General features: G+C 38.1%; 1 protein-coding gene across 1 annotated transcript in view; it reads left to right on the top strand.

The window, feature by feature from the left end:
• Positions 1 to 24,196, top strand: part of NRG3 (neuregulin 3) — a 386,078-nt gene that overhangs the window by 58,129 nt on the left and 303,753 nt on the right. The gene's annotated exons all lie outside the window — the stretch shown is intronic.

Here is a 24,196-nt window from a genome sequence, read left to right as displayed (position 1 = left end):
CTGATTACCTCAAGGCAGTGCTGGTGAAATGCAGTTTGCTGCTGGCTGAGGCCATGCTTCTGCAGCAGGTTTTCAGAGTGCACGTGGGCTCTCTTTCTACCCCCTCTGTTAGGAGGTTGTACTTTTGCCTTGACTGATTACCTTATCAGCTTTGAGGAGCTTGGTGCCTATCATCATAAAACCAGCAGAGAAATGCAGCATCCACAGGATATCTGAGTCCCATTTTTACCGGGGAGGGTGAACATTTGCTGTCACCCTGCCTTACAGAGCAAGGGGGGTGGGTGAGGTGACAGGGTGAGCTGTGTCCAGGCTGGCCTGGTCTGGGGACACAAAACCTCTGCCTTGTCTCTGTCAGCATGAGCCACCCTGCCTTGTTCCCTGCAAACACACCAAGAGAAAGAAGTGCTTCTAATACCTTTTCATATCGGGAGCACGTTCTTTACAGAGCCCTACTTAGTCGTAAATGAAAAGCATGAATAGTAACTTAGTATTTTAAATTGGCTTTAGCAGTGTCTGTCTGCAATAGGAAATTCTCTCAGGTTTTAGTTCTTGGATGGCTGGATTTAATCTGAATATGTGAAGCTGAAATGCTAGTGTGTGATATGTTTAAGAGGAGAAGAGTTTGATACCATAATAGTTATTTTATAGGTGGCTGAAAAGATCACTTGCACTTCCTGGGTTTCAGTATTTGGGTACACTACAAGGCTTGACTGCACCTTGTGTTTGCATACATTTGGAAAGCTGTCCTCTGTCACCTTGGCACATGTAGGGGATTTGTAGCCAGCCACAGCTTTGCTGCTGTAAGGTGGATCTATAAATATGAACTGAACACACACAGATTGAGGAGCTGCTGAGCTCCTCATTCCTCGTTTGTTTACAGTGCATAATTTGAAGCCAGGAACACATATTTATTTAATTTTTACAATAATTATAATACATTTAGCTCTGATTTTAACAGAACACTTGACTGGTCAGTGATTTATCTATAGAAAATAAAGCATATTGGATAGGCATAGTGATTAAAATGCCTTACTAAAGAGATGATGGTGGGTAGAGTCCTACAGTGAGGATGAGTTATGTTAGGTGATCAAAAGATTGATTATTCTTGTGAGATGTTTTATTTGCACACTCTGAGAATGTTGGCTGCTTAAAAGCAGTGTAGGTTTATTAGGGAGCTTATTTTTTTAAATGCTTTTAAGAAGATGCTGTAAGATTATATCTAATTAATTAGACACATTACATTTGTATTACTTAATTGGAGATTATTTCAATCACTCCTTAAAATTGTAACACTCTCCTAATATTTTTTTCACATTTTTAATCCTGTTTATGAATGCAGTCTATATGAAAGCATAGACTCTTGGACTTTTTTCCTGGCAAATACTACTTAACAACAAATTTCCTATATTTTTTGTGTCGTGGAATAGAATTAGAATCTGAGGAACTCATGTACCTGAGCATTCAGCGGGAGCTGTAGCTCAGCTCTTCTGTAAGAATCACAGCAAGAAGCAGGGTATCCCACAGACAGGTACTAGATTGAGTGTTTTACATGAGAACTCTTCATTGAGAGGCGTTTAGAGTCCAAACATAATGAATTCCTTCTGAAGTTCAGTTCAACCCTGCCTAAACAGAGGTTGGGATAATCAAAACACAAATAAAGGAAATCAGGAGGATATTAAATTAAGTATATGCGACATGCAATTTCAGTAGTTGTTACGGAAAGTAAGCTGCCGTAAAAAAAAACCCGAACAGCAGAGATCCACCAGCCTGTCACCTTTTTGCTGGTTACTTTGTATAGTGACTTTTCATGCATTGCACAGCGCAGTAAGTGTCCCCAGGGGCTGCAGCAATCCAGTAGCGCGTGAGTGGAGATCCTTCTCTGGAGGCAGCGCCAGGCGTGAACAAACCGCGCGCTGGGGCTCTGCCCTTTGCTGCTGCAGCTCCCCAAAAAAACACCCTCACCTTCCCCTCCCACCAGGAGAAAAAGTGGCTTTAGCAGTGATGACTTCTTCTCACTAGTTTAGCTTGCTTATTGGTCTGCTGTTCGTCCCAAAAAGTTGTTAGAACCTCAGTGACAGTAAAAGATCTGAGACTGTTGGTTACTGAAGGGCAGGAGACAGGGAGTGGTCCCTTCCTTTTTCTCAAGCTCAGGTTTTCTTGTTTGTGAAATAAAGATATGGTGAAGCGGTACACATGGGAAGTAAGGTGTGTATTAATGAATATTCAAAAAATAAGAAGGAAATATAAGTCTTGCTTCAAATTTCAGAAAGTACCCAATGTCCTTGGTTGTTCTGTTGCTTGAGTGTCTGATAATTTCCAATATTTCTCTGACAGTGAAATCTATTGGACTTAAGTACTAAAGAGGAAGGGACAGAAGCATCTATTTTTTTTTTTTTTTTTTTTGGTAATGTAAAAATATATCTCCAAATATAGCCAGGATCTGTCCCCAGATGACAGGGCTGTATCTGACAGGAGGGCAGGGCTGTGTGTGAGACACCCTAGCAAGCCACTTACTCCAGTTAGTAATTCTTCATTTTTGTCCTGCAATGAGTGGAATCAGGTTTGAATATGGGACGCTTATTAGGCCGAAGCCTGCCGTTATGACAACCCCATTTAAATCTTTTTAGCTTAACTTTATAATCACTTGTCACTGGGAATTTTAGTAACTACTATGTTTTATATTACTGTCTTGTTATATTTTAGGATGAAAGTGTTATTGTTGCCATATCTCACATCAAAAGGAAGAAACACTTTCAGTATGGTGTAGTCTTCTATAGATAGAGTCAAAATGCTCTCTGAGTAGGTGGGATCCTAATCCAAATCCAAACCCAGTGAGATAAGTGAGAATAAGTGGGCTCTAGCTAACATTTAAAATAAACAGTTACAAAGGAGTGACTTGCTTAGCCTAGTCTGTTGTTCTGCATTTGCTCATAGTTGACTTTTATGTAGTGTAACTATGCTGAACTCTAAAAAAAAATATCTGACAATAAAAATGCATTTATTAGAGGGAATCTCAGGTGGAGAATGAGACAAGTTTTATGGGAGAGGTATTGTAATAAATCAATCAACACAACTGGAGAAAAATTGGCAAATGGTTTTTTCCTGTGTCTGTTTCGACCTCCTTCGAATAGTGAGATACCAGTGTCAGCAAAATTTGAGTTGTTTGTTGTTTCTTCAATTAGTTGAAATGTTTTTCATGACTTGCTTGGGTTTCAAGGGTAAATATGTAAACTTGCTCAGTGTTTTGTTTGGTTATTTTTCCTGCTGGGAGGTTTGGGGATTAAAACCAATGTCTGTAGCAGAGAAACTTACTAGTGGTGGGCAAGAAACTGGTTAACATCTTAAAATGTTCACGTACTCAGTATTTTAGAGAAAGGTTTCATATCACTAGTTATTACTGAGGATAAATATTGTATTAACACCTCGATGTACAACCCCAACACGTACGTTCTCATTGAAGACTCACTCATTATGAATTTGAAAGCCTGTATGAAATGATTTACAGTGGTGCTTGAAAAACATGTTTTGATAATAGCCTTTTTAATGCCTTGAGGGCATTTAATTGCCATTAAGTGCCACAATCTGCTGTTTGGAATGGAGAGCTGGGAATATTTCAGTTGCAAATAGGATAATGAAATGGATTGGGAACAAGGAGGTATAAAAACGGAATATTAACTGTGATATTAACAATGAGGTTGGCATCCTGTTTATGCCAGAGTGTACAGTGTGTGCCCCACAAGGTGGGATATCTGTTCCCAGGCAGTCATGGGGTTTCCTACAGGGAGCTGACTCCTGAAGCCTGGAAATGGCTGAGGAGGAACACACTGAAACTCTGCCAGTCTGGAGCAGTGGTGCCTGGCCCCTTTTACTGAATGGTGGGTGGTACTTATCTAGAAGGGTTTTGTCAATGTTTTTATATTTTATATTTTGCAAATCATGGGCAACTTCACCAAATGCCTGACTTCTCACAGAGCTAAGCAGCTGATTGTGGGACTAGTGTGGATAGTCACTGGGGAGGGGATCACAGAAAGGGTGATTTGCACATCTTTAGACAGTTTTGTAAAACAAACAACACATGGTATATTTGGAGCTTTTATGTGAAATCAGGATGTGATCAAAGGAGGATTTCATACTGCACATCTTAAAAATTAACTGTAGGGTTGGGCTTCAACTTGCAACTTGAAATCTAAAATATTCTGCTATATTTGCTTTTCAAATCTTAGCTTCTCAAAGCATAGGCCTTTATAACTATTAGGAGGTTTCATTGATGGGTTCTGTAGAACCTTTTAAATAGGGACATGTAGCAGCTATTCCCAAGTGATGTACTATTCAGAGGGTATGTACATAATAAACCTAGCAGGAGCTGTCTTTCATAATTTCATTTTTTTAATGTATGCTATGCTACTGATGCAGTGAAGTTGTGAATGCCCTTTTTAGTGTTCTGGGCTGATTCTTCCATTGCTGCTGTTCAGTTAAGCTCTTCCAGAAATACCCAGAGAGCAGGACAGATGAGGTAGGAGCAGAGGTCTTATGCTGAGAGGAAATGAGAGAGACAGATTTGGAAGCTCAGGAGATTGGAAAAGCCAGTGGAACTGTTTGTATTGTGAATATTTAGTGTGCTTTCTCTTAGGCCCAATTTATTATGGTAAGGCTCCTGCCAGCAAGTGAATTATTAAAGAGCTAAAAAGGAAATTGCCCCACGATGATGTGCTGTGCCCATCATCAGGTGATACAGTCTGGGAACACTTCCTGTTGTGCTCTTTGGATCCTGTGGTATTCTCCCAGGCATTCTCCTGGAATGGGTGGTACTGCCAAAGAGAAAGAATTCCACATGTGGTGGAATATTTCAGCACACCTTTTCAGTTTCCCAACCAGAAAGATTTCCTGGCCAGTTGAGCCTGTTGTTTAGTCCATGCTGCCTCTGCAGTCTGTGCTGAATGAACATTTTACTGTCATCATCCTCATCGCCCGAGTGTGCTGTGTCCCTCCACTCTGGAACCTTGCTGAAAGGCTGTCATGTGTCTCAGTGGACAGGGAATTGTCCCCAAAAGGCTGTGTGCACCTTAAGGGTGCTCACATCATTCTTGTATCCTTTTAGTATTATTTAATCCAAAATGGTGTTTTTTAAAAAGAAGTTATCATGAAGGCAGCCTTGTCTTTTAAAATTTTACGTAATAAGAAAATAATTCTGAATTCAGAATGTCTTTTGAAGTTACTATGGAAGTCCAATGATGGCATTGTGTTTTGTTTGTTTCTTGACAAGTTCCAGGTGTCTCTCCTCATTTTTCATTTCTCTGCCACTTGCTGATTAGGATGAAAAAAAATGATGTAGGCAACTGCAAAACATAAATTTGATACTTGTTTTCTATTAAGCAGATAACTCAGTTGTATTCAAAACTTGCTTAATTCTTAATGGATCTTTTCTACTATAAGAAAATCTTACTAAACTCTTTAGAGAGATAAATATTTGGGATATTTTGGCCCACCTTTGTGAGAGTCAGAGGCATAGTTTCACATCTGTTTCTGATTATTCATTTGTTATGGTTTTGGATTTTTTATCAGATTGTATTTTACTTTTTGGCAAGTGCCCTGGAATTTTCAATGAGCTTTAGAAAGTAATCTTCTAGAATCTTTCCATGATGCTTCTTTTATGTAAGTACTTTGTTTTCTCTGTAAGTGGTTCCTACTGGAAATACAAAGTTTGTAGATGTTTCTCAATCATATTCTGCAGTAAAGATCAATGCATTGAAGTGATTTATCTGCAGTATCCATAATTGATGCCTGATCTTTTAGTAGAACATCTGATTCTTTCCTAACCTTCCTGTTACTGATACACTTAAATACTTTATTTATTGCCTTTACCTAATAGCTTTTAAAATTCTCTTGGTTTTCTGAATCATTTGCTCAGGATAGATTTTATTTTAGAAAGGATGCATTGTCATTTCATTTGCTGTCTTCCCCCGTTGTGTTCTCTTGCTTTCAGGGAGAGGAAGAACTCCATTCCCTCCTGGGTTATATTGCAAATTTATTTGAAACGCCTATATTTTATATTCTTAGACTTTCCCCCTTCAGTTTAATTTCCTTCCTTTTTCTTTTTTTCCCTACTTCCCAAATCTTTTGAAAAGCTTTACCTGTTGTTTGAAGTGGCTGTGATTTTTCTTGTCATCCCCCCTTTTCTGTCATAACTGAGCTGCATCATACTCTCATGTTTTGAATTGGCTTCTGTTTTTCTGCGAGAACTGAGTCAAAACTGATTCCCTGATATCCTTTTCCTGCTGTTCCAAGAAGCAGCTGTTGCTGCTAGAAACAACAAAACAACAAGAATACAATCACATTTTCCCATTTACTGTGTTTTCTGATCTTTTAAGTGGCCACAGTGGAGTAGAATTTTCTGTATTTGCTTGCATCAATCAGGTAGAAAGTTGTCAAGTTATCCACTCTCTTGTGAGTCTTTCCTGACTTTGTGAGGAAGAGTTTGAAAGCTTGTTTGACCTTTAGCAGTGTTCAAGTTCTGATAGCGTTTTTCCATGGTCACTGCATTTAAGTGACTAATTTTTAAATAACCCCACACAATAAGAGTGCATTTTCTGTTACACATGGGGATAAAATATTTGAAAATCATCCCTAGAAATCTGTATTTTCTTATAGCGATACAGAGCTATCTTCCTAATTCTGTCTTGCAATTCCTTAATTTGCATTCTTGGCATGGCCATTCTGCCTAAACATGGCATTTTCCTAGGCACTGCAGGGTGCTCAATGAGATGAATTTGTGTAGTCAGCCCTTCCAAGGAGCGCGTTCTTCTCCTTTGTGGTTCTTGCCAGTTCGCTTGTGCCTGACCATGACCACAGGAGTGCTGTAGCTCCAAATAAACAACAAATTGCTGGCTGAGGAGCAGTCAGAACAGTCTGATGAAGAATCAGTTTCCTGATGGTTTTTTTCCTTCAAGATCTTCATTTGGAGAGAATGCCAGCAATGCTCTGATGTGATTTCCCGTGTTTTGCCACTTTTGTGCTTCCTTTGCTTTACAATACTGGGGGTTTGCAGCTGCTGGATTTGTCTTATGTGTGCCCCAGGCATCCCAGGGACAGGAGGCTAAGCCATGCTGTCCTCTCCTCAACATATGGGTCCTTGATTCTCTCTAATTCACCTGCTCCTTGGTTATGTGTAACTTCACTGGGACATGCATACCACTACGCTCTCACTTTGGAAATTTGTGTTTGTGGGTACAGGTCTCTATTTTCAATCAAGAAAAAGATTGTATTTTTAACAGTTTTTATGCAGCTGTTTTTTTAAATTGCCTCTCTTTACTTTAGATCATTACATGGCACTTTGAAATTTGAACAAATTAGAATTTTGTTAGATTCTAGAATTATTATAATAAATAATAAATTTGGGTGGAGGGAACATGTATTCTGAATGACAGATGTCTTCACTGTTCTGTGATTTTAAAAGAGGTCCATTTTTCAGTTAAAAATATGTGGTCTGGGCTTTATGAGTCTCTTCTGCTTCCTCAAGAATAATTTAAATTGCCCGGAGTATTTCTTTTTATGATTTCGCACCTTTTTGACACTTTCTGCCTCTGAATTTGATGTTCTTGCGAATTTCCAGAAATTATTATTCAAATAAATATTTAAATGCACTGTGAAAGAACTTTAAGAAATACAGTAGGTTGCCTGTGTTCCCTAGATAACTAAGCTTTATTTTGATCAGTTAATTTGTAGTGGCTTTATTCCCCTGAGCAGGTAATTAAATGAAGAATAAAGCCATTTGAAAGAAAAAGCCTTCTGCATTTTCTTACTATTTCTCAACATCTAGGAGAAGATAGAACAATATTGTACTTAAAAGGAGAATACAGCTATTTCTGTTTAAAAAATAGAACATCTTATTGTATATTAGGCAGCACCATACTCTGTTCATGATGATACTGGGATCCTTTTTAATTTGCAGCTGTAGAGCATATTCCTTTATGGATGAGTGCATTTGTTTTTCCAGAGGTCACATGCAGTAAAGCTCCTGCTGTACATCCATGAGAGAATTCAGTGATTTCTCTTGCATCTATCCGGAGCCCTGTTCAGTCATCGCTGCCAAAAAATGTGATCTGGATTTAGTCTCCATTCCTTTTCTGTATTAGAAACACTTGCCTATCTTTATCACCAAAGAGTAGGCACAACTTGAATAAAAGTTCTTTTCAGATTTGTGAAGAATTCTGTGACATTTTAACCTTTAGTATACTCCTTTCCAAACTTCCTTAACAAAGGAATCACATTTCAAAACTTCCTTAATTTGCCCAAAATGGTCTCTGAAAATGCAGAATGCTGGTAAAATGTTAATTTGGTAAGCTTGGGTCTATAATGTTGTGTGTTGAAAAATTAATTTTTGCCAACCAATCTGTATGTGCACTTACATATTTTTTCTGTGTAACCTTCATCAATTGTCTTTTATAGACAAAAAAATGTTATTTTCAGAGCTGGTGTGACTTAAGATTGCCCTTCACACAGAAGTGTGTGCCTTCCAACTTCCCTTTGCTTCCACGAAGGCCATTCTTTTCTAGTTTTTTGAAGTCCTCAACGAATTAAAAGTTTGGAAGTTTTCCTGAGGTCTAATATGACTCTCCTTTTGTTCTTTAAGAGGTGCACAGGTAGAATAGATGTTCCATTTCATCAATTTGCTTTTTAAATTTTTATTTTGGGTTGTCTTGCTGTTTTTGTGTCTGCCAGCCATTTGTTTTCTGTTGCTGTGATCATTTCTGTTTACACATCATCACTTGTGCCTGTCCCAGTGGAAAAACTTGGAGTTTTTTGCATTACTATCTGCAATCAGTAATTTTTATCTCTCTGCTCTCTCCAGAACTCTAATCCAAAATCTTCAAGTGAATGACTTCTGTGGCACTGGGAAGCAGAATGATTTGCTTCCTTTAACCTACATATGAGAGAGATTTTAATAATTTTGCAGTTATGTAATGAAATCAGTATCCTTAATCTCTATTTTTCCAAGCTCCATCACTGTTTTCTGCTTCCCTAAAATGCTGTTAGTCTTAGAACCTGTTAATTTAAATCACCTTCATACTGGTGTAGTTGTACCCATTTTAGTGGTTGCACCTTATAATTCTCGATGAGAAAACCAAGATTTTAATAAGGTGAGAAAAAAGAATGTGTTTCTATTTAGTGTTTATTTGGAATTATATGAACACTAAAATTTTAATGAATCAGTCTCTACCACTTGATAAGTGTTGTATACACTTTTATAATAGGAGATTGTATTGTGAAGCAGATTTGAAACAAAAGCAGTGTCTTCATTTGTATGAATGCTAGGATGTTTTATTTTATTATTCTAATGGTGAATTTTCCTGTTTTGTTTTTGTTCCACAGCACACAGAAGTGCAGGACGGTGTAGACGTGCAGTTGACAATGCCCATCCGATTTATTTCTTTTATCTGCTTTTGAACATTTTAGTACTTTGTATGATCTCTTAAGGTTAACGGGTTGAGTAAGCTTTAAGAAGCATTAAAAACCTGGTTTGATGACCAGTTTAGTGCTTCTTCCAAAAACAATTTGCAGAGATTAGGATTTAGTGAGGTATCACTGGAGGATTAGCAATTGCTTCTTAAGGCATTCTGAGTTGACAGCTAATGGATAACTTTCCCCGATAGCTCTTTTATAGTCCACTGCAGCTGGATAAAAATCAATGAGCAAGTGAACTTAAGTTTGTGTATGCATTAATTTTGGTTTTAACAGATGAGTATGACTGCCACAGTGACTTGCTTAGTGTGTTCTCCCATCTGTCATTATCTAGATAATCTCAATTAACACACTGATTAATCCTCAGATTCTTCTTCAGTAGTTCCTTTCTGGACTGCTCATTGTGAAGGAAAATGTTCCCAGCATGTCTGAGCAGACAGAACACATGCTAATCAATACTCAGATAAACAGAGCCTGAAGAAAAGGAGCCCACTTTTCCTCATGTGTCCTGCCTTCCCTAGGTGCTAAATAAAACTGTGCTTATATTAATTTTTTTCATTTCTTTTTCCTTAATCTGTTCTACATTTTGCTATTATTTGAACTTAAAGAAAATAGTTGCCTTAAATTTTACTGTTAGCTGAGAATTGCAAAGCACATTTCCATTCTCATTTCCAAAGAAACAGCAGTTATGGTATAAAATGGCTTTATTTTTACAGATAAACAGAGTTAAAAGAACTGTGCAGCTGTCACTTGTGCAGGATTGTTTGTGAGGGAGCCTCAGCCCTCATTTTGAATCTAGTGGTGTTCCCATAGTTATAATCTAACTTTGCTTTTAAACTGTAAAAAGCACTTTGCTTCTTAACTGTAGCTGTTGTATCTGTTGAGTATTGACTGGGCGACAGTTCTTCCCTTCAAAAGTTAATGGCATGAAATAAGTATGATCCAGTATTTCAGTTCCAATATTTTCGCCACCTGTGTAGAAGCAAACATTTATTTATTTACTTTAAGCCATGCTTTTTAAAGGTGAAAACATACCCAAAACTGTGAAGAGTACAACAAAAATGTCTCCTATTTTCCGTCTCCCTTAGTAAGATTTAGCTGTGGAAGCTGTTTCTCTGCACTAAGCAGGATTAAGTAAAAAAGGTTTTAGTAAGAAACTTAAGAAGAAACTAAATGTGTGTGTTGAGTGAGTAATGTTTAAAAGAAAGCTACAGGAAAAATTACCTAGACACCATTTTTATAGATTCAAGAAATTAATGCATGGGCGAGCTATTACAGGAAACTACCAAGTAAGCCATTTTATACTACAAAAATAATCCATTATACACTTTTAAAGTTTTTATCTAAGTAATAATGCTCAAGAGCTGAGCTTTATAACCAAACAAAAGCCCTAGACTGCTCTTGTTAAAAGAAATGTTTGTTGTGCTGCCATGCCTTTAGGAGGATGCAGCAGTGACTCAGTGTTAGCAGTGCTGAACCCAACAAATTGTTGTACAAATAGAGTTGGAATTTGCAATGGTTTTTGTAGGTTTTATGAGATCCTTTCATTTGCACTTTCATTTGTTTCCTGGTACTGATGGTGGGTCCTCTTTGAAATACAGCATGAACTAGACAGTAAACCTAAATTCCTAAGATCTGGGTGAATGTTACAATGTGTATCTTGTATAGAAACAATAGTCCAGTTCTCCTTGGTGGACCTAGTTTAGTTTATAGGTTTATGTTCTAATGCTTGCTTGAAATTTTAAAACAAATTGCAATATATAATCTTCTTAAGCAAACAGGTTATACCCAAGTGGTAGCTCTAAGTGTCTTTAGCCTTTGTTTTCCTCAAAAGCAAGTAGTAATCCTTATTGCTGAGGCAGAAAGCAAATCTAAACACTGGTTATGCCTGTCTTTGGTGGTATTTGTGTCAGTGGCTTTTTCCCTGTGTCGCTGTGACTTCTTACAGTCCCGGATTTCAAAAGCTCTTGCTCAGTTTCTGATGCAGAAAGGCTGTCAGCCATGCCTGCCTTTTGACCCCCACAGCCTGGGGGATGCTCCAGGTGCTTCCCATGCCTATGGACGTGCCTTGGGCTTCTTGCAGCACGAGCCTGAACAGAGCATCAGGCTGAAAGCACAGGCTGAAATCTTCTGTTTCATCTGTACATCCCTCTGTATTGTCATTTCAGCTGTGCCTCTGCTGATGGTAGGCACCTTTTATAGCATTTTAATGCTAGAAATAGCATTTTTTAAAAAACAGTTCAATGATTAATCTGCTGTACTAGTACTAGTACAAGTATATTTGGCCTTAAGCACAAACTAGGCATCGTTGCTGTCTCAGTTAAAATGAAATAAGAGTTGAGGAAGTGTTCCTTTATCCCTAGGAGCAGAGAAACGTGTCTGGAGGTTCTTTACAGAAGTGTTCTTTAAATTTAGCGCACTCTGAGCATCTCGGAGCCCTGCTGCTGAGGAGCATGTGATTTAAATAGGACATGGAAGTCCAGGTTCTCAGCAGGAGAGGGTGGTGCGTCAGTGATACCACAGCTCAAATGCTTTGACATATTTTTGCCTTCTGGATTACTGACACTGAATTCAGGCTGTGTATAACTTCCCTTGCAGATTTTCTATAACGCATCTGTTGAGAATATTTGTTAGCCTCAATCTGCTGCACTGGAAATACTTTTTAATAAGCACCCCCCTGTTTCCATTGAAGTGTAGTTATTCAATTACCTTAATGCTGACCTAGCAATATTGAAAGAAAACCTGTTAAATCTTTTGAGTGTAGCAACAAAATGAGAAACCTGCAGAGTGCAGGGAATGAGAACAAAGAAGTTTATCTTGGGAACATTTTCAGTGTAGCCAGGCAGAGTCCCCACGGTGCTCTGTGCCTGGAGGGCTGCGGGAGCTGGGCTGCAGCCTGCAGGCTGGAGGAGCTCCTTCCTTGCTGCAGAGCCTCTGTGGTGGTGTGTTGGTCATTACCCAGAGATTAGTTTCAGCTCATTAGCCCAGAGACAGGCAACAATCCCATGCCTTCAGGTTTTCCATCACTTCGGTCATTTGCTAGGTTCTCTGAGAAATACCAGGCTTTGGGTTTTGTTATTTTCCTTATTTCCCTACTGAATGTTAGTAATATCACAATTTAATCTCTCTTCTTTTAGCACTTGTCAGCCCTACACTGATCATTTTTAAGATTATCTAATTGTATATGCAAAACATCTCACTTATTACAGGGCTTAATTTCATTATATCCACATGCAAGTCCGTCATGACTACTACCATTATATAACACTTTAATTTGGATTTTTAATAAGGGCTTTGATCCTGAAAATAATTACAAGCATTCAATTATAATTGTGTATTATCAGTGTATATTACGTGTGTATATTAGTATGCAGAGAGCTTACTCACATACAAGTTACTGATGTACAAGAACCTGCATAATTAAATACGTATTTTATCAACTTTGGGGAGAACTATTATTACTGTATACACAACAACATTTTTCTAGGTTACCAAATTTTCAGCAGTGATTTGAACACTTAAAAGCCTTATTCATAGAAAAGTGAATAAGTGTGTGTAAATTATTTTGGAGTTATGGCATTAATAATCCCTTTCTACATAATGTTTGTAAAATTGACTCATTGACTGCTGGTGTACATCCCTGCACACACATTTTACTTTCCTCATCACTGAGGTGCAGCCTCTGCCCACAGAACATGCACTTAGATTTTAAATACCCGCAAAGCAAGATCTAGCAGCTGAGGAACACAGAATCTAAAATAAACCTTCAGGAAACTTAGTTCAGCAACAATGTGCTTTTCCTGACTGCAGATTAAAATAGGTCCCTTGCAGTGACCCCAAGATTGGCTCAGCTGGTCACAGCATGATGCCAATAACACCAAGGTTGTGGGTTCCGTCCCTCTGTGGGCCATTCACCTGAAAGCTGGACTTGGTGATCCTTCTGGGTCCCTTTCACCTCAGACAATCCTATGAAATATATTAGCACACCTGTGCCTCTATGAAAACATGAAGAACAATTACCTCAGTAAACCTTCTCTGTCTAGTTGCTTTTGTTTATTTTTCCAGGTTTTTTTTCAATATTTTTTTCATAATTGAAAACAAAAGGCTGAGAGAATTCTTTGCTAAGAATTCAAACTTTGCACCCAAGGCACGCATAGAGGGAGTTTCCAAGAAACGTATTTATGTTATTTTATCTCAGCTCTCAAAACATGAAAAGCTGTTTCTAGTTCAGCTCAGCAGTTTGTTTCTGGGGAGCCCTTTTCCTCAACCCACCTTTCAAGCTGGGTGTTATTTCTTGTGGACCACATGATTTTCTTCTCCCCCACATCCTGACATGGAAGATGAGCAGAATAAACATAGCACACTTCCTGAGGTATTGATTCTTCTCTTTCTCCTCCTCTTGGGAATGAGGAAAGAAGTGAAGATGTCACAGGTATTAAGATTGTGTAAAATCTTTAGTTAGTGTTTTATGAAAAACAGCTTCCTTAGCTTCCATAGACCCTCATTTTGCTGTGCCACTGTTACTTTAAGCCACTGATGACTGAACTAAAATTGATTATGATAGTTTTGTTTGATATGCAAAAACACAGTGTCGTCAATGTCACAGAGTAAACACAGCATATTTCTCAGTTTAATATATAAATATATGTATGGGAATTTGAAAGCGGTTAGGGGAGAATGGAGTGGGAGGAAATGCTGAAACAAGAATGCCAATGATAATTGGAACTGTGCAAGTCTGATTCATTAGATGCCAAAGAATACAACTCATTAATCGTGAAAGAGAGCTACTTTGGATTAAAAAAATATGATTAAAAAGGGAAGTTACTCAACAAGGGAGTAATGAGGATGAACAGAAATAGATAAAAATGCAAAAGCTGAAAGCACTGCATGTTAGGCAGTGGACAAGTGCTAAATGATATCAGAGTGTAACTAAAAGGAACAAATATGAATTGCTGTAGTTTTTGTCACAAACTATTTGGCAGCAGTGAAATTCTAAAAAAGTCATAGGTCTAATAATAGCTTTATCATAGCTCAATTTGGCAGAGCATGCTGGAAGGAAGGATAAAGATTTTTTTTTTTTTTAAATTGAGATGAAAACCCGTGTGTTCTCCAGAAAAAAAAGAAATTCTCTTGATCTTGACAAATAAATAACTAATGTGTTGAATAACTTGGTATAAAGTAACAAAATTTTGAATTGCAGGTCTAGGCATCTTGCACCAAAAAAGAGCATTCTGTCTCTGGAAAAGGAGCTTTCTGAATCAGTAGTGTGGATTTTTAATCAAGGTATTGTGCGTGGGTTCAAAAGTCTTCTGAATGACTGCTAGTATTAACACCCCATAAATGTGGTGATTAGGGTAAGGAAAGGTCAGAGAAAGTGGCAGCTGTTCTGGACAAAATCATGGTTAGGCTGATGTGGGAAAGTTAACTCCCGGTAATCTGGCTGTAGTAGTGGACAGGAAGTCTTGTCTGACTTGGAATATTCTGAGAGACTCTCCAGTCCAGCTCATTTAGGGCTTTGCCTTTGCATGATTCACTTGGTGCCATCACACAGCATTGCAGAAAAAGGGAGAGTGCTTTAGAGTGAGCAAACGGTGTACAAATGTATGTATGGATCATGTAAAATCATGTATCAATGCACGTATGTATCATGTAAAATCATGTTTAATAGACCAAAAAATAAAATCCAAAACAATTGATTTCTAGAAGTCTTGGGGGAACAGTCTCAGCATGGTGCTTGCCCTGGTGTAGGAAAGAAAGTGCAGGTTCTTGTGTCTAATGAGAGGATTAGAGATGTGCAGATGAATGTTCTATTTGCATGCTAAGATTCTTCTCACGTACAAATATCCTCCAGGTTTGAATCTTGACTCTTTGCACATTTTCAGTCCTGATCCCACACAGACCTACTCAGCTAATGAGGTTTAAGATCATTGCCTGAGGTGGAAAGACTATAGCACATCAGAATTCACAGTAATCTTGTTTTACACTTGAGTGGAAGTAGCAGTGAAAGAGTTGCCAAATATGCTGTGCTTTGTAATTAATATTTTAAATGTGTGCTGAAGGTGCACGTGTCTCTTACTGTTCTTCACTATCACTGTATAATGTATCAAAAAAAGGGGAATCTTTTTTTTCAGACATAATGAAAAATCTGTTATTCTGCATGTTGCAATTCATTATTTTGTCTGTAAATGTAACAGATAAAGATTGTTAGCTGTGCTTGAAGTTGAATTTTTTAATGAGAACCCTCACTCAATATTTTTATGCCATTTTTCCCTTGTCTTGAGGCAGTGGATGTGACAAATTGTATTAAAAGAATCTACAGGATAACTTCTAGACTAAATGCTGTACTGATATCTGGTACAGTTATTTTGAGTTGTGTCAGTACTTTGAAAAATGCATTTTTTGTGTATAAAGTAATGTCCACTAGGAAGGAATTAGCTCTGTTTTATGTACTTTTGTTGGTTTTTATCATTGGAACATGCATCTTGCTACTGCTGTTGCTGGCTATATTAAATTTTGATATTTGTCAAGGAATGGCATGAACCAAATCAAGTCCATGCCCTTTACAGTGAAAGGGAATACATATGTACAATATCCATCCATCCATCCATCCCTTGTTTTTTTATTATCTCTCAAAGTGGTCAAAGAAGAGATGTGTCATCCCCCGCTCTAAGCAGAACATTTTTCCTTGTGTAGATAATTTTAAGAGTGATGAATCGGTACCAGCAGCAGCGTGGTGCTTCAGCTGGAAGTGTCATCTGTGTGCAGGTGAAATGTCAGTTCCCTTCAGCTGTGCTCAGGCAGGAATACAGGACAGGAGCAGGGTTCTCTTCTATTGAACAGAGCTTCCTGCAAAGCCCTGCTGCAGCCAAGAGCTTGGCTCCCCTTGTGGCAGTATGGGGCACGCTCCTGGTTCGGTTACAAGGCAGTTGAAATATAAGGACTTGTAATTTTAAATTGCAGTATATGTGCCCAAAACAGGATGACATAAACCAGTAATAATTCAAACAGCAGTGCAGTTGGTGTAGAATATTTAAGAGGAAACACAGATAGCTAAACTTCTCATTGTATGACTTAATTACAGTATTGAGTGTGCATCTGGAGTTGCCACTTGCCACGGTGGTTGAATTGTATGGGGCTTGTGCATTGGTGTTAATGCTGAGCTTGCCAAGTTGGAATGAACAATTGACATGTTTTACCTAACCAGAATGATTCATTTATTAGATAGCACCTAAAAATTACCAGTCTTAGGGGAAATGTTAAAGAATAATTAATAATTTTCGTGTAATTGACAGAAAATGCTACAAACCTGGTCACTTTCTGGTTGCCGAGGTAAGGCAAGCAGGGTGTGTTGCTGACGAACACTGCAGCTGTGAGTAACTGGGGTTAAGAGTAGATTACTGATTTAAACTTGATTTTTAAGTGCCCTTTTGGATTGGATTGACTCCCTAAAACTTGTGCTTTAAAGAGCAGTGCTGGTGCTCAGGGTGCAGCCCCCTGTCCCGCTGAGTCAAGAGCACTTCCTCCGTGGGAGGTTCCTCTTCCAGCCTCCCTAACTGCAGTGAGTGCTGCTGGACAAGAGCAGTGAGCTGTGGCCATCTGGCCCAACACATTGATGACTTGGTCCCCCTGCTCTTAGTTTGGTTTTTCCCCAGTTATTTTAAACTCCTGGAGCTGGGTTCCCAACAGAGTATGGTGCTTTTGCACATGAATTATTTAAAAATTTCTCTATTAGATCATGAATTTCTCTGAAATCTCAGCCTAAGAGCAGTTTTCAGATAAAATTCACAATGAAGTCACAGCCAAATCACACAGTGCTGTGTTTGTTACCTGGGTCTGGAAGTCAGGAAGTGCTGGGAACTCTGAAAAAGTAACAGGTTTGGTGTTACTGGGAAGTCCTTTAAACTGAGCAAGGAAGGTCAGCAAGCTCTAGCAGGAGTCTTGTCTTCTGCCTGGAGAATGCTCTGTAAAAAACTTCAGTTATTCAAACTGATTTCAGGCTAGGAAGAGAAATTATTCTATAAAAACTGGAAAAATTATTGGCAAAACATCTGTGGGGGTTACTCTATAATAGTATTGTAGATTTTTGTCTCTAGTAATTTAATGCCCAGCTTCTGAAATTGGGTAATAATTTACTGAAACCAAAACCACTGTATTTCAGTGGGAATTTCTAAATGAGTAACAACTTTGAAGCCCAGAGCAACTTAAAATCATAGTAATAAAAAGTTCTGATGTTTGAATATTTGCTGCTCCCTGTAGTTTGTTTTTCTGTGTTCTTATGCTTTCTTACCATTGGTAGCCAGCATTAATATAAAAAGGAAAAAAAGCAAAAGGACAACAGCATTTCAAATGTAGTTTATAACGTTTTATATTACCAACATCTAGGAAGATTATAGCACCATTTATTGAAGTGATTTGGCACTGAAAGAACACTATGCACAGTTGGCTTACAGCATAATTTCTGCAGGTGTAAATGACCCTGTAGGTCTCTTGCTCAAAGAATGACCTGGGCATTGCTGCAGCCGTGCTCTCTCGATGTGAGTCGGGGCTGTATCTGTCACAGAGATGTAAATAGGAACAGGCAAAGCTGCAATGGAGCTCCGAGGAGAGGTGACAGTTATCGATGCAATGCCCAGGATGAGAACCTCATTTTATACTCAGTGACAAAATGCGTAATAATAATTGTTCAAGACAATTATTGTACAATCTGTGTTCTGAAACAACCAAGTATTTGGCTTTTTTGTCAAAAAGCTCATTTTTCATAGAAACCTATTTATTATATAAAGAAGAACTTCTCTGTGCAGAATTTATATAAACATTAATATTTTTCCCTATGATATTTAATTCTCTGAATATTACAACAGGATTATCAGCAAATGTAACTAAAGTTAGAATATACAATTGACATTACCTTTGTTATCAAAGTTATTCTAATTTTATCTGTTGAAGAAAAATGCCCATAATGAAGGTAATTAACAGAAAGTTGGGTCACTGGCCAGTGTAATAAATTTGGCATCAACCACATCCAACACGTTTAATGAGTATTATGGTTATCTTCTGAAACAGTAAAACAGGTGTCACATTCTTTTTGACCCTCCCAATAGGATGATGCTTTCTTTAGTTGGGGAAAGCAAACAAACAATGGAAGTATTTTTATTGAAGCTGAAGATTTTCCTATCTTGCTAAAGACCCAGACATGCATGGAAATATTAGGTGAATATTACCACTTACATCGTGCTGATGTGTCACACATTTGAAAGCAGAAAAGACCTTACATACTGTGAAAATATCTTTACTAGAGTACTCATTCAAATACTCCCTGAATTACAGAGGTAGAAAAGCTGCAGAATAATCAATCTCAAATGCAGGCAACAGCAGCATCTCCTCTGTACTTTTTTATGGAGAGCTTGTAGAATCATTTTGTGACTGGCATTAGAAATCAGAAGTAGATGTAGGAAGGGATATTCTCTGTATCTCCATGCCCTGCACTAGACAGACACTAAAAATTCTTCTGGTAATTCTTTCTTACTGGATCAAAATACATAATTTTACAAGTCGTGCTCCAAAGGTTTTCCATAGACAGCCAAATCACTTAGCCCATAAATGATGGTGAGTTTTGGGAAACTTGTATTTTTAATTGCAAGAACACTTTTGGTGTCATGGGGCCATGATTGCAAAGGTTGTGGAATTGCTTTTGACATATTACCTGTAATCTTGAGTTAAAGATTCCATGTGGTTGAGTTCATGTAAACATATAAAAATGTTGCCACCTAAGCTTATAAAAACCTGCTTTTCTGTCCTCTTAAACAGACCTGAAGTCGTTATTCTACTCTTATTTAAAGAAAGACACTTGCACAAAGTCTGGTGAAACTCCATTCCTGACATGTTTATTTTTGCTTTATCCAATGTAAAGAAAAGGTGGCTATTGCTAATAAGTCACAGGGAAATTTTATCTAATAGTGATCCATTTTAATCATGTGATTATCACATTGTCCTGCCATTATCTAAGTAATATTGCTCATCATTTCATTCTTGCAGTTATGTTTAATTTTTCCTGTATTTAAAATTTTCTCCAATATTCATTTGTAGACTTTAATATGTTGCTCTATGTGGGAAATTACTCTTATTCCTTACTAATCCCAGAAGTTTAGGGGAATGTTTTCTTTCTTCACAAATCAATGTCTTCAAGATGTTTGAGGAAAACATTCTTTTTAATTTTTAATTTTTTTGGCATCTATTAGCATGTATATTTATTTTGAGTCTGCCTTAGCAGTAATCTCATCTCTATGAGTGATTGCAAGTGTAAAAGTACACAGCTTGCTGAAGTAATTAACAGTGTGAAGTGGTTTGTAATTTCAAACAAGTATAATATTTATTTTCAATTACTTGTTTAACACATCCTACATTTATGGTGAGTTTTAATGAATCTAGAATACCAGTCCTTGAACACCAGAGGGAAAACAGTTTTCCCTGCCACTCAGTGTACAGTGTGTTTCATTTTGGCCTGGAACTGAAATAAAGAAAAGATGGATGGATGGATGGATGGATGGATAGATAGACAGATAGATAGATATGAGACAAGAAAAATAATTGTTTTCAAGTGATATTTTAACTAGCAAAAAAGTATCATCCTTTTAATATGTATTTATTTGCCTGTACTTATCCCCTGATCATCAAAACAAAGCCCTTGGTAATGCACTTCTGTTTCTTGGTAGTTCCCTGTGCTGTCATGCAGAGTTGTTCTAAATTCTGGACTGTTTCCTGAACTTGAGAGTGTAAAGCTGAAAGGGGAGGGTTCTTTCTAAGCTGGCCTCCTTTGCAGTGGCTCAGGAGTCCATACATAGCAGAGTTCAGCCCTATACATCCCTATACATCCAACGCAATTCATGTTTTATCCTGTAGAGTCTTCTTCAACATGAATTTGGGTGCTTCTCTGTCAAAGGAGGACTGGATTCAACCAGTTCACTCAACTGTCCTTGCTGTTTCATGACCCTTTTTAAAAGTGAAAATTTTCTTCAGCCCCATGTCCTCTGTCTGGGTTGGCCATCTACCCCTTGCCAGATATATTTCTGTTTAAACCACTGAACCACATTCTAGTATTTTACAATAAAATACATATGAATTCACCACTCTCACATTCACCACAGGTGAGTTATTTTTGTTTTGTCTGAAGCCTATTTTCTTTTATTCCCTAATATATTAATATTTCATAAACTTACAAGGTTGTTACTTAATTTTGTTAATAGACTTCTGTCATCAGCCAGAAATACGACTTGGAAGTCTTTGTGCAAAAAGCCACTTACTCAGTGTTCACCATTCATCTTGCATTAATTTTTCATGTATATGAAATGTATCTATGTGATTTCATCCTTAACGTGCGTGCTTGCATCTTGTTCCTTGCTGAGGCCTCTTTTGTTGTTTCAAACAGCACTTAAAAAATTACAAAGGTAATTTTAAGATGTGTCATTTCAGGTGATTGTATGTCAGAGGGAATAAAACAGTTTGAAACTGCTTTTAAGATTATAAAGGAGACTTTGGAGAGCAGGATTCTAATTGTTTCCTAAACATTTAAAAATGTATATTAAAATTACTCAGTTTTTAAAATTATGTTGTGTCTAAGATATCAAGCCATATATTTGCACAGTTAGCTGTGCAAATCTGAAATATCAAAATTGGCTGGATTTGGAGGTCTGGATACAAGTAAATGAAAGCAAGCTTTGCAATAAAGATTTGTTTCCATCCTCCAGTAGGTGAAAGGCAAATAGGTGGATGGATATCACTATAAACTAGTAGAAAGGAGTAATTATCAACAGAGAGCACTGGAGGACAGAGACTAAACCACTCTGCCCAGCAATTTCCTTTTTTTTTTTCCTTCCAGTTCAGAAAGAACAGAGATGTTGAGGAGATGTCATGTTGCTGCTTTGTGCTGTGCTGTGTGGAGGGACGTGAGAGCTCTGTGTTTACTGCTGGCCATGCAGCGTGTTGCCTGAGCAGTAATAGTGACATAATTATTGTGTGACTGGAAGTGTGCTGAACTAGAGGTGTGATAGATGTCTGTTTATTTGCTGAAAGCTTGGAGCATAAACACGTGGACTTGTAGTCTATTTGTTAAAAATTAGAAGCTTTTCTGTTTAATCCATTAGAAAAGGGAATCAGGACCCTTAAAATACTAATTTTGCCGGACTCTTACCAATGATTTCAGTTCAGGGAACCTTTAGCAAAGGTCTTTAGAGAGGAGGTCAGTCCTTATCTGGAGGACAGCAGGGTCATCCTGACAGTGTCACCACACTGCAAGGGGCAGCCTGGCTGGTGGCATGTGAGGGGACAGACTGGTCCCTCTGCCATCCGACACTGCTGGGCACCTTTCCATTGGTTCATCCACAGTCCAGGAGCATCCCCTGGCTTTCTCCCTGTGTCCATGAGACAGCTCAGAGGAACTGCAAATTTAAAAATTCATTTCAGCCCTGCATCAAGAAAGGGGCATTAGCAATTGTGTGTCTACTTTATAAAAAGTGGAAGAGTTTCAACTTTTGGAAGACATGCTAAACATCTGGCAAAGTTCTCCCCTGAAGCTGTTTCACTTCATAATAGGGCTTCTCTCAGAATGATTGCTGTTGCTTGGGCATGTGCATAATGGTTTCTCAAAACGCATAATAAGGTAAAGCTCTCAACTATACTGGAGAGGTAAAATGAATCCATAAAGTTCGGTCTTATAAATATTCACTATTTTGACTGGGTAGATATTTCACCTGTTTCCTGCAGGTTGTAAACAGCAAAGAATAGGATTTGCCAACAAATCAAATCACAGAACATTGAAAGTGTCAGAGTGGTGGTGTTCATTATGCTCATTCACAGAATATATGAGTCATTAAAATTCTGATATTGCCTCAGAAAGATAGAGTTTGTAATGAGAATAAAAAAATCCCTTTTACTTGCATTTCTCTTTCTGACAATGATTGTTGGGAAAATTAGGGATAATACCAAAATTATTACCTGTGTCTCTTGCAGTCTTTGGTTTTCAACCCTAAATGTCTTGCCTAACTGAAGTGCTAGGAACAGCACACTGAGGAGGTGCAGTAAGAAAGTTCTAATTTATTTTGGATTACAAGTAGAAGGCTTTCACGTTTTCTTATGAACTTTCTTATGGTTTCAATATTATTTTTTCTTAATTGTTTCTTTTAAAAAAATAATACTTTGAAAGCTCTGATATGTTTTCCGTGTAGAATAGACTGTTTTTCTTTTTTTTTTTTTTTTTTTTTGAGACTACACAACCATAGGTTTTGCTGGGTGCTCTTATTTGTTACAAGCACACTGAAACTCCTTTATCCAAAGTCATAAAGTCAGATGGATTTATTTACAAGTCAGAATGGGCCAACAGCACAAGTGATTAACTCAGAGTAATGCCCTACCCAGCCATGTGTTAGCTCGTGCTGAATGTCAGTTCTGAATGCAGGCTCTCTCCTGGTTCCCTTTGCACATCTCAAAGGCTCTTTGGAGTGCTGCCTTGAGCAATGGAGCTGCTTCTTCAGCTGCTTCTCTTGAGGGCACGAGTTTGTGCCAGAACAGATGAAGTGGCTGTTCCTGCCCTTGTCTGTGCTGTCACTGAGCTCATGCTTCGCACACATTATGCAACTTCGCAGCATCAGATGGTCTCGGAGAGAGGTGAATCAGAACCAGCAAATTTCTGCAACTTCTGAGACTACAATGCATAACACTGAAGCGCTTCTCAGTGGTCTGTTCTTGATCCTGGCACTTGCTTGGTCCTGCTGCCTGAAGTTTTAGCTTTCATGTTTTCCAGATTCTGAACTGCAATAGTGTGTAACTCTTAATTTCATATAAAGTGTTAGCAAGCTCTCCTCACAGTTTAGTTGGACAAAACAATCCTTTTCCAGCCTGAGAAAGAAGGACACCATTGCAGCTTCAGGCCCAAAAAGTTCAAACAACACTGAATTGAGGAGAGCAATCTGGAGGATGGGACTTCGTAACCTGAAGCTGTAATTGGACTATTAACCCCAGTATGTAAATGAACCAAAACTTGTAAAAGTGTAAAAACTTGTGACCCCTCATCCATCTTGGGTAGAGCCACAGCCAGACTCTTGCACTGCCCAAGGTGTATCCTTTGAAGGCCTTTTAATAAATCCCTCCCTTATTCCTTTCACACTGTCTAGCCTCTGTTCCAGATAGCTTCTCAGGGCATCAATCCATCCCAGGTTTCTGATGTACCAGTGCATTCTCCAACTCCAGCTTTATATTTTAAGTGGCAACAAAATACTTCACATCTGTTTTATAAACTTGCCTATCTTAATCAGGCTAAAATCCTGGGAATATTTCCTAAGTCTCAGTGGGGAAGCAGTGCAACAGTAGGTATTTTTATGGTTTTCTGCTTTAGTAATTTTCAAAGTCTGTTAGCATATTATACAAACAATTGGACTGTTGTGTTTCTGTTGTGCAGAAAAATCTCTACTTGGAGCCGTCAACTTTGTCACCTTGCTGCACATGTCCCCCAGGTCGTCCTGCTTAATTTAGTGTTTGAAAATGTGTAGTTCTTATATTCTGGTATTATGTTCAGAATTCGGTTGTAGAGTGTGACAACAATGCTGAAGCTCATAAAGTAAAATCGTGTAGTGGGTATTTAGAGGGCAGGAGAGCCACTTAGAAATACTAAAGGAATAGCTGTCACTCTGCATGAGTCCTGCCTCTGCAGTGAACATCTAGGGAGTAGTAAAAAAACACCTCTCCA

Source organism: Pyrgilauda ruficollis, unplaced genomic scaffold, assembly GCF_017590135.1.
Source record: "Pyrgilauda ruficollis isolate IOZ18807 unplaced genomic scaffold, ASM1759013v1 scaffold11, whole genome shotgun sequence".
Classification (NCBI taxonomy): Eukaryota; Metazoa; Chordata; class Aves; order Passeriformes; family Passeridae; genus Pyrgilauda; species Pyrgilauda ruficollis.
This window is presented reverse-complemented; position numbering and strand designations above follow the sequence as displayed.